The sequence below is a fragment of the Cydia amplana genome, chromosome 2, assembly GCF_948474715.1.
Source record: "Cydia amplana chromosome 2, ilCydAmpl1.1, whole genome shotgun sequence".
Classification (NCBI taxonomy): Eukaryota; Metazoa; Arthropoda; class Insecta; order Lepidoptera; family Tortricidae; genus Cydia; species Cydia amplana.
The window spans coordinates 26,408,470-26,419,551 of record NC_086070.1 but is presented as its reverse complement, the minus strand read 5'-3'; the positions used below and the strand labels follow the sequence as shown (position 1 = coordinate 26,419,551).

Genomic DNA, 11,082 nt, shown 5'->3' with positions numbered 1-11,082 from the left:
ACTAGCAAAAAAAAAACAGAACAAATTTTATGAACTATAGTTTCGCCAATTTTCTATTTATTATAGCAGCGGTTCTCAAACTTTTTTGGTAAGGGAACCCTTTTGGACGTGATTACACATATATTAACTATAAGAATACTACCTACTTATATCAAAACCTCACACGTCTTCCTTAAATCCCTGTAGCAGTTTGGGCTTCAGGGCGTGGTGTAGAAAAGACATACAAACATACAATCGTCGCAACGTAACACATTACCTTCACCACGTTAATCGGGTAATGAGTTGACACGCATCAGTTTTTGCGTTTGTTTAAGAATTTCATTTGATTAGTTGAATAACATAACTTGTTAAAATTAGCTAACCCCCCAAAAACCAAGCAGCCGGCTCCCTCCCTGCCAGGCCAGTCGCAGCCCGCGCGCCGACGCACGCGCACCTCTCCTCTCCTGCGTAGCTCCGCTAGACGATGCATTTTTATGGAGAAAATGTGATTCAGTCAACGTTCGGTTGTTAGAATTTTTTTGTTCTTGTGACTGTTTTGAAACTGTGTTTGGAATTGTGAGTTTTGTGGCGTTTTTAATAAGGTATTTATGTTTTTATTTTTTTTCTGAAAACTACCAGTACCGTATAAATATAATACATACTATACACAAATAATCATGTTTGTGACGTCAAATATTTTGACCAAGACAAGAACAGTCAGATCGACTACATTCTTCAGCGGTTTAATTCAGGAGCGTTAGAAAATGTTGCATTTTCTTTAAAAATAAAACCCTACTCCTGCGAAATATGCTTATAAACAAAGATTAGAAATTAAAAACGTATTGAACGATGATCAAACGTTGCTATCAGAATGTTACGACATTATGACTGCTCCCGAGCACCCAAATCAAGTTTTAAGGACTACCATTGAGCATTAAATAAAAAAACGGGTTCGGAAGATAATAACATGGTGTTACATCCATAGAAAATGAATAAATTTCTAACTAAAAACCAGGTACCTACTAATAATTCCTAATTTTTGAACTAAGGAAGAAGATAAAAAAATTCTTAGCAAAAACTTTCACGTAAATGTTCATCACTCCATTTTCAGGATTTTAAAGAAAAACAAGACATTTATGTATTAAATCTAATCCACAATCCACAGATTATGTGACGCGTCGCTAGTACACGTACGTAACTACGTACACCTTTAATAGGTACTGTCTGTCTGTTTAAAAGTACCTATTAGGTATGTCAGAAAGTAACGTTTTTGAGTTATAACACTCGCATAAATCTAAGTGGCGGGCACCCGGGTAAATGCTAGGTATCAATCTTACACACCGGAACATACATATATATAAGCTATATTTAGTGGTCGAGAAGTATGGAGCTTCTCGACCACTTTCACTGTCGGTTCAAGGGCGTGGCGCCGGCACCTGTCACACCGCCAGCAACCTGGACGTGGACACTATCGAAAAACATTGGATTTCATCTAGGTGAATGTGGTCTAGAGTAGCGAAACAAAAGAAGAGACGATGCTTATTGCTTAGGGGACTAATCAGAAATTCAGGAAACATGAGCCGTCCTTATATTATTATCCTCTAGACGCTCACAAGACCGAGTGAGGAATGTCGAGATCCGACGTCGGTGCAAAACTAAAATGGAACTGGGCGGGACGTGTTGCCAGGAAGAGACGGCAGAGTGATGGCAGGCCGCTTTCAGACAAAAGGAGTGCCTGGCGTCCGTTGGGTGGATTACATTCGGAAGTCTGCGGGTCATTTCTGAATGAGATTGGCTCAGGACCGGGACAAGTGGCGTACTCGAAGAGAGACCTATGCTCAGCAGTTGGCGATAAAAGGCTGATATGATGATAGTGTGATGAAGAGACGCTCACAAATAAATTTTATTTTTCTTTATGAGTTTTGGTTTCTGGACTTCCTGCCTCGCACAGCTAAAGTGTAGAATGAACTGTCGCCCGCGGTATTTCCAGACGTATACGACCTTTAAACTTTCATGAAAAGACAGCAACGCATATGCAACTTGCAAATCCTCTGTACGATAACTGCACACCGTCAAGCGATATGTAACGACAAATAACTTTTACAAGAAGAACTCGATAGGTATCTGCAAGCATCACATACCTAGTGTATACAATATATTTATCAAAGAACCAGACAGCATGGCGCGTAATTACTTCCAATATCTTAATAAGCGAACGACCAGAAAGTTAACGTTAAACGTATTAAATTCTGTATCATAACTTTTCATCTACGCTCGCCGGCCGGATTATTTAAATAACACTTGCCTATTAAACCAACCCGGCATTCATAGCCAAATTATACAAATCGAATCTGTTACTGTCAAAAATAACCGATAGTCGAATCAAAGTTAAAAATCGAAAGTGTCCGTACAGCCTGATGTTGCGTAAACGGTAATTACTTGGTAATTACACAATATATCGTTATAGTAATGGGCAATAACGCTAATAATGATAACGAGAGCTTATTAATAAGTTATAGAAAGTTTCGGAAGGCCGGGGAATGTGTAGGTGGTTAAGTAAGGCTGCAACATATATAAACAATTAGATTTGGACGCAAGTCTGATCAAATTACTCGTATACTAGTCGACTAATCAAGTTCAATATCCCCACACTAGAAGCTCGTCGTAAGATGTATGACTTTTTGAATTTATATAAAATTATACACTCAAAAATTGACTCTGCTGCACTATTATCATCCATTACCTTTAACACACCTAGATTTAGAGGTCGTAACACTAAACTTTTCGCACTAAGATAAGAGTGTACAAAAACAACACTTCATTCTATAATCCAATTACAAGAATGTGCCGCCAATATAACGATTTAACAGCCGGTGATCATCGCGGTAGGGGCATTGATATTTTTGACCCTCACATCGCTAGGTTTAGGAAGTGCTTGGCTGGCGTCCTCTTCTCCTCTTCTCCCACTAAACTGATGACATCTGCCTTAATCCTCTAAGTTTGTTTCATTTGTGATGTTCAATAGTCTTTATATGTAAAGTTCGTTACTCGTTATATTGTAATGTTTAGATAGTTTTTTCTTCTCTGATATTTTTCACTGTAGCTATAATATGGTGTTAATTAGTTTGTAATATTTCCGCTAAATTGTAAAACATGCTGTGTACACTTGTTTTGGATCTCGTACTAGATTTAAGCCATAATGTGCAATTGTATTACCCATGATATTGTACGATGTCTGTTTAGTGTACCTAATAAAGTAAAATAAAAATAAAATAAATTTGAGTGTTTTCTATATGCGACGTTTGGGGTAGGGCAGGGGTCGGCAAACCGCGGCTCTTTGAAGATACATTTGCGGCTCTTTAAAGAGTCGCACAAATTAAACTGTTGTGAGACATACTCGTACTAACATTAAACCGTAAAATAATAATTATGACTTGAGAGTTCTTAGACTACTGAAAACAAAACTTGTGGCTCTTTGAGCTACATATTATTGCTGGTTTTTGCTGCGTTTGGCTCTTTTTCTATAAAGTTTGCCGCCCCTTGTGGTAGGGGAACTAAAAGAAATAACAGCGCACAGCGACCATTAGTCACCAACAGACTATATTACCTAGTCATAATGGTTAAATTCTGAAGTGAAGAAGAAGTGCTTAAGCATTTTTATACTTATAATCGGTTGTTTCTCAATATTGGTAAAATCACTAGTTACCTACAGGTAGTTAGTTTTGATTCGCTAATTGTTACTTAGTAGGTATTAACTAGGTATTACCTCAGATTATCCGATCATGAAACATTGTTACGTTAATGTTTGGAAATCGTTAATCTTTAAATCGAAATCATTTTAAAGTCTGTATTAGCTAACATTACACCGACTTGAACAGAACAACGTTAGGTAGTATAGTGTCATTATAAATGTCATCTTTTCATAGAAATTTGACATTAATGATGACACCACACTTTGTCATACAAATGGCATGCACACAGAACATGCAGAATTAGCTTGCTCGATCCGACTGTAGTGTTTTAGTGCAATTCTCATATCAGTAAGATTTATTACTGGATTTATTGGAAAGTGACTGGGCATTTCTGAGATAAACGATGTGTTTTGACTGTCACTAACAGTCGTAGATTACGGGAAAATTGTTCAAGAGAAAATGGACACTAAATAGGTGGAAGCATTTATTGATTTCCAACTCATAACACGTATCGACTAATTGCAGAATGCTAGTAGGTATCCGATAGTTTTTTGCCGTATAAGACGTGAAATTATTTTAAAAACTACTTTAATTGGTCAAAGAACCTACCTAAGTAGGTACTTTAAGTTCCTTTTAGGTATTTCAAACAGTAATAACGAACAGAGTTTTCTAATTGCGTTGCACAAAATTATATATTTATCGACTATTATGGCTCTACTAGAAAAAAGGTAAGTGACAGGTTTTGTTGAGCGCTTCGTTGTGCAATGCAAGATTTTACTGAGTTTAAATTTGTAAAGTAAATACAGGTACTATTGTATATAAGGACTTGACCAAAAAGTAACGACAAGCTCAAGGGGCAACATGCTTTGACTGAAAATTCGTCTCATCTCGAAATTTCGTCGTTTCATCATCATCATAATTCTTAAGAGCCTGGCTCTTATCGGTGGTATAACCGCCATTCCGTTCTTCTCTCTGCATGCCACTGTTTTAAGCTCCTGATACGTCATGCCTGGGCCAAAAACGCACGTCTCGATCTTCCTCGCGGCCTCGCTTTTTAGGGTTCCGTAGCCAAATGGCAAAAAACGGAACCCTTATAGATTCGTCATGTCTGTCTGTCTGTCTGTCCGTCTGTCCGTCTGTCTGTCCGTCCGTATGTCACAGCCACTTTTCTCCGAAACTATAAGAACTATACTGTTAACTTGGTAAGTAGATGTATTCTGTAAACCGCATTAAGATTTTCACACAAAAATAGAAAAAAAAAACAATACATTTTTGGAGTTCCCCATACTTCGAACTGAAACTCAAATTTTTTTTTTTCATTAAACCCATACGTGTGGGGTATCTATGGATAGGTCTTCAAAAATGATATTGAGGTTTCTAATATCATTTTTTTCTAAACTGAATAGTTTGCGCGAGAGACACTTCCAGAGTGGTAAAATGTGTCCCCCCCCCCCTGTAACTTCTAAAATAAGAGAATGATAAAACTAAAAAAAATATATGATGTACATTACCATGTAAACTTCCACCGAAAATTGGTTTGAACGAGATCTAGTAAGTAGTTTTTTTTTATACGTCATAAATCGCCTAAATACGGAACCCTTCATGGGCGAGTCCGACTCGCACTTAGTCGCTTTTTTTCTATTCTTCCTTCAATTATAGACTTTATGTAAGTATCGTGCCATATGTTGTTTAATGTTTCCCCTTCTGTTTCTGTTTCTTCTGTTCACCGTTTAGCCGTCTGAAAAAAGTGATTGTGTCAAGAGAGAAATGACATTAAATAATGCGAAGCGAGAGCGCCGCCTCGACCTTGTTCGGATTAACCTTCGCGATCGAATAAGCATAATTCCATCAATAATTCATGGCTTCTCTCGCCAGGTGGTTCCGGGTTTCTAAATATTGGCAGCGAAGAAAGTCCGGATGACAGATGTTAGGTAACCGTGTAGGTGCGAAGAGACGGTCACAATACAAAATGTTAACAAGTATGTTGATAGGTGTGCCTGACGTCGGCTTTGTATGCCAGCGGATCCGCACCCGCATATTCGATAATTGAATTCGACTTTCTGCTGATTAAAACTTATAAGCAAATATTATAGCTAATTCTGAAATCTGAGGGACACAAACAAATTTTCGTACCTTAATAAATGTTTTGGTCTTCTGAATCCATTTTATTAGTTTTTATTGTTTATTGCCTGGTGAAACCCAAAACTCTAATTTGCAAAAACACAGTCTTAAACCGAACTTGAACTGTTTTTGTAGATTATAGATATTGGTGGAATAAAAGATCGCCGTAGAAAATGATAGGAAACAGATGTGGTGACAGAATTTAGGTAGGTACACAGAAATAGAAAAATAGAAAATAAAAATGTGTTTTTTCATACGACACGAACGTAATAAAAAATAAAGTGCCTGGAAACGGCATCTACAGCGCTGATCTTCCGATGAGACCATCAAGTGAGAAGTATCACGGCAGGTAACAAGTAAGAAAAAAAAGGACATAATAATTCTAGCAAGTGCCGAGTTAAAATACTGTACAGGGTTAACAATATTTACACTTAAGTGAAACGGATACTCAACTATTGTCGTATATTTGAGATGTTATCACAACTAGAAGAGGCTGTTGCAATGTTGACAGAAGTGAGAAAGTTAAGGCCGCTTTGTAACTCAATTTACAGGTTGAAAGTGTTACCTCAGCTCTCTCATTTTAAACGTATTACTTAACCATAACCGCCTTAATCCGACCGATATTCTTTCGATTTTTAAGCCGCTTAAAAATGTAGGATGTGCCTGTCTTTTGCTACCACTGGAAAAATATTTAGTGAGAGAAATGTATTTATTTTTTACCTTTTTTTTTATTGTGCGGTGGTCAAACATCGTGGGTTGGGCTCTACCGTAAACCGTAACCTAGGTTGCGCTTCATTTGCGCTGTATAGAGCAGAAAAATATATTCTAGAAAAAAATGCAAAAATATGACAAAAAAGTCGGTCATGATTTTTTAAATTGTATTACACAGACAAGAGGTTTATTGTGCTGAGCAATATTTTTCGCTGCTTTTCTTAGTGTGCTCTAAGAACTCCGATTTATAACTTAGGAAAGGACGAACACCTACTTTTTACCCCGGATTTCATCAAATCGGAGTTCGAGGGGGAAAGGGGGTAAGGATAGTTTAAAAACGTACTTACCTACTAACAGTACTAACGTTTATAAATTTAGGGTTATTTTTCTCTTTGCTAACCATTTTGGTGTTCTCTGTATACCGCAGCGTTTTAGATAAGCTTTCAAGTCCCTGTTGATATAGTCAGTGCGATTATCGGGCAGTAATTAGGGTTGTTGACCCAAGAATGTAAATATTTAAGCAGATCGCACGCAGTCGCGGAAGCATTTCCACGCGGGCGGCGCCGGCGCAGCGCAGGTATGCCGCTGACGCGCGCATCTCGGCTCACGCGATCGTACGTACGGGAATCTAGCGCACTGGGGCATGAGCGTCCATTGTCGCACGACTCACGACACAAGTGTGCAATAAGTAGTTCTGAGGTCTCAAAAAATATCGCTCAAATGTGCAAGAGCGATAGATAGGCAGATAGCGTTGTTCGATTTTTTGAATTTGTGATAAACAAATCGAAACGAAATATTCCTTTCTTCTCATAGAGCATTTCTTCAGATGCAGATTTCGCCTCTAGCCTCGACTACCCGTCGTGTACCCGAAGCCATCATTAGAAAAAAAGGTGAATTCTAATCTAAATCTCGTGTCGTGAGTCACATACATACATGCATAACATATATGGTCCTATGTATCTTCTTGTTTACACACATTGAGACATCAGATGTAAAAAAAGTTCTTCTGACATTCCTGAATCCACAGTAAGCTCTCATTTCGTGCCTCAATCCGACAAATGATATATTGTCTCTCGTATTACAAATGGGGCCTTAGAAAATGTAATACGTTTCAGTAGACCATGATGATGCAGTGTTGCCAGATGGTCACAAAAGTCACAATTTTCATCTTCTGTGACATGTACGACAATGTTCGTGACTTATGGTTCGGCTGCGCTGCACTTGGCAAGTTTTCTTTTTATTTTATAATGCAATGACAAAAATATGACTTATGCAATAAAAAACCTTTCCAATTAACGAAACGTAACTTAATTATGACTCAATAGATCTGGCAATACTGATGACGTTAGCGTCTGATTTGCTTGGCAATGGAATCGCGGCACGGAGCATTGACCGCGCGTTTCTCTGCATGCCCACCGCTGGGAAACCGCTCGTGGTTACTGGACGATACCCGTGCGTGTAAGTCCTGTGAACATCTTACATTTGGTGATGCTGCGGACTGAACGAATTTACAAATCACGGCTGATAATTTACTACCAATATAAGCGTGTTGATCTTCCATTGGGATATTGCTTCTGTGGAAACTATTATAGATTACGTTTTATGTTTAAGACCAATACAATTGGTGGCCGTAGAGCCCCCTGGACTTCCATTTGATGTTGCTTCTGGGGACTGAATATAGCGAATATCTTATGCTGGGAGGATCTTATATGGGAGCTCTAAAGGAGTAAAGCCATGCTTCTCTGGTCGAAACGAAGAGGATATTGAACGATATGTGTTTTATTTAAGCAGGATAATGTTTTGTGTTTTGGTTTAAGTTTTCTGTAAATAAGTACTAATTAATTGAACATCGACAGGCATCGTAAATTTAACGGAAACTTAACAGAGTACCGTAAAACGGGGTGAGTAGGTTTCGCGGGGAGAGGTGGGTTATGAATGGGGAGAGAAGGTTTGAGAGGGGGGTGAGAAGGGATTTTAAGGCTACTGCTACAAAAATAATGTATTCCAATTTAAAATGGAGCTATAGTAATACGCATATTAAAAAAAAATCGATCCAACAATCTTCCAAAATCACCTTTGTATGAAAACCCCTCTCACCCCAAATACGAGGCACTACGGGGTGAGGTGGGTTTTCCTCTTTATCGTCAAAGTTATGAAATGGAACTACCCAAAATAAAATAAAAACTAAAATACAAACGTCCGGAACACTTATTATATACACCATTCAGTTTTCATATGTAAAAATAAGATGTTATCGAGGTTTGAATTTCAGTTTTGAACCTACTCACCCCAGTTTACGGTAATAGGAATTTTCAGTACTTTAAGCGTGATTTCTTGTAGGTATTTGAACTGGATCGGATCGGAGCCTAGTAGTTTCGCATAAAAAAGCACTAAGCGACACAAATCCGACAACATTTTCGGCTCGCTTTCTGCCAATTACGCGAATTACCGCTGGACTAACTAAACAAACAGCACAATGGAACGTTCACTAATTCGTAAATTGATTCCATACAACGTAATGTCCGGCAAAAAGTAAAAAACGATGGAGTCGACGACCGCGCCCAAATCAAACAGCTGTAGGTACAGTCGGCTGCGTTGTTAAGATGATTAATCATTCAGTCAAACTTAATTGCACAACTATTAGTTAGTAATCTTCAAATCATGGAATTAATGGCAATATGCATTTTTTATTTGCATTTTGGCATATGATAAAACTAATACGAGTCCATACGCTCTAAATTTGTATTTCATTTTCAGGTTACTTTATCCCTAAATTTGCACACACACAAACACAAACAAACAGACCTGTTCCTAAAAGCTTAAATTTACTGGCTTTATTTCTGTTAGGGACTTAAGTACCTATAGCCACCAAAATCGTTCCTGGAGGCCGATTTTTGAATTTCGATCGCTCGATTTCGTTACTCGAAAATCGGTAGAAAACTGCGAAACGCTGATTTTTGAAATACGAGCGATAGAAATTGGGAATCTAGTGGTATTGACCACTCGTTTCCAATTCTATTAGTGGAATTTACATGCCTACTAGTACTAGATATTACTGAACGAAATACACGAAATCGAGCGGTCGAATTTCAAAAATATGCCCCCTGATACGGTTTTGTTTTGGCCGGTGACAAGACGTTTAGGTGAATGATTCGATTAGTTAAGTGAGCGCTTCATTCGCCAACAAACTGGTTACAGTTTGGCGATATTATAAATTTTGTTTGTGAGAATGTACCTTTTGTGTAAATAAATTAAAAAACAAAGAAAAAGAATTTGGGAATTTGTTGTCCAATTTTGGGAAAAAAGACAAACTATAACACCTTAATCTGTGTTTAACCCATAAATCATCAGACAATTTTGTTTTAGTAGTCCTCCAGCCCTCCCAATTTTTACCAAAATGTTATAGACGTCCTTAAAGTCTTTGGTTTCGAGTCGGACTGTACCTACAGGTTTTTTGTTAACTTTCGCTGGACCGGTCGGACTTTCATTGACTTTTGTTTCTCGTCCGTTGCGCAAACGTTACTCAACTGGCCTTACGGCAACTCGGCCGGGGACCGACCCGACCGACGCCTGCGCAAGTGGTCCGGATCGAAAACATGCATTCTTCAGGGCTCCACTCATTAGTCATTACCTGCTACGTCATCAACGAATTATTACGTTCCAACAATTGCAGCGTATAACTGCTACATCCATATTGCAAGAACTCAAAATTTTCTCGCGACCGTCATCTGAGTTTCTACGCAGAGTTCTTGCATACTACGGTCACATTGCAAGGAAAGACGATGGCAACATTGGCAACTTGGAGGGGCTCATTGTGACTGACAAAGTAGGTGGGGAAAGGCCTCGTGGACACAGCCCAATACGTTGGTCTGACCAGGCCCCGTAGACAACATGCCAATCGCTTACGCTCCGTAGCGAACGAAACTCAACTGTCACTGTCACACCAATATGGAAGAGTGATAGAGAGACACAAACCGATTCGATGTCGAAGCGATAGCATATGTCACCTTGGCTAGGCCGCCAGATTCGCACCGCTCTTACAGTTCATATTGCCCTCCATGCTGCCGCCAGAGACAGAAACAGATGGAAAAAGATCGTGCGAGAGAAAATGATGCAGAAGGTCGGTCACAAGGTCACGACCCTCAATATACCGAGTTTCCTTGCGTTGCTGTCGTTGCTGCTATGCGGTAGCGACAAGCACGTTTAATCCTTAACTGGCCTTACTTATTTTATTAAAGGAGATTGACAGTGACACCGGCTGCCAACGCTGCTACATTAATTGTCGTTACATGGCGCCTCATCACAAATGAGGCATCAAGTAACATCCATGGAAATACTTAGGTAACGACTACGCAATATGTCACATCTTGAGTCGAATCAAGCCCCCGTCGGCCTAAGTCAAACAACGACATTGTTATCGCGATTATTTTATTACCGACTACATTGAACGCATGTGCAACACGATCGCAATCAGCTATTACTATCGCCGGATGATTACCGTGATCCCTATAATTTAGCGATTAATCGCTAAGCCGGATTGTTGCGCATTGACACGGATCGCGGCTTTCGCGATTCGTTT

The 11,082-nt window shown here is 39.0% G+C and overlaps 1 protein-coding gene across 1 annotated transcript in view; it reads left to right on the top strand.

The window, feature by feature from the left end:
* The first annotated feature begins 386 nt into the window (after nucleotides 1-386).
* The window catches only part of LOC134660999 (mucin-2-like), a 59,401-nt gene continuing 48,705 nt past the window's right edge, over nucleotides 387-11,082 (top strand). Inside the window, exon 1 of the mRNA XM_063516898.1 lies at nucleotides 387-581. The gene's annotated coding sequence lies outside the window, so the exon portion shown is untranslated. The remainder of the gene's footprint in view (nucleotides 582-11,082) is intronic.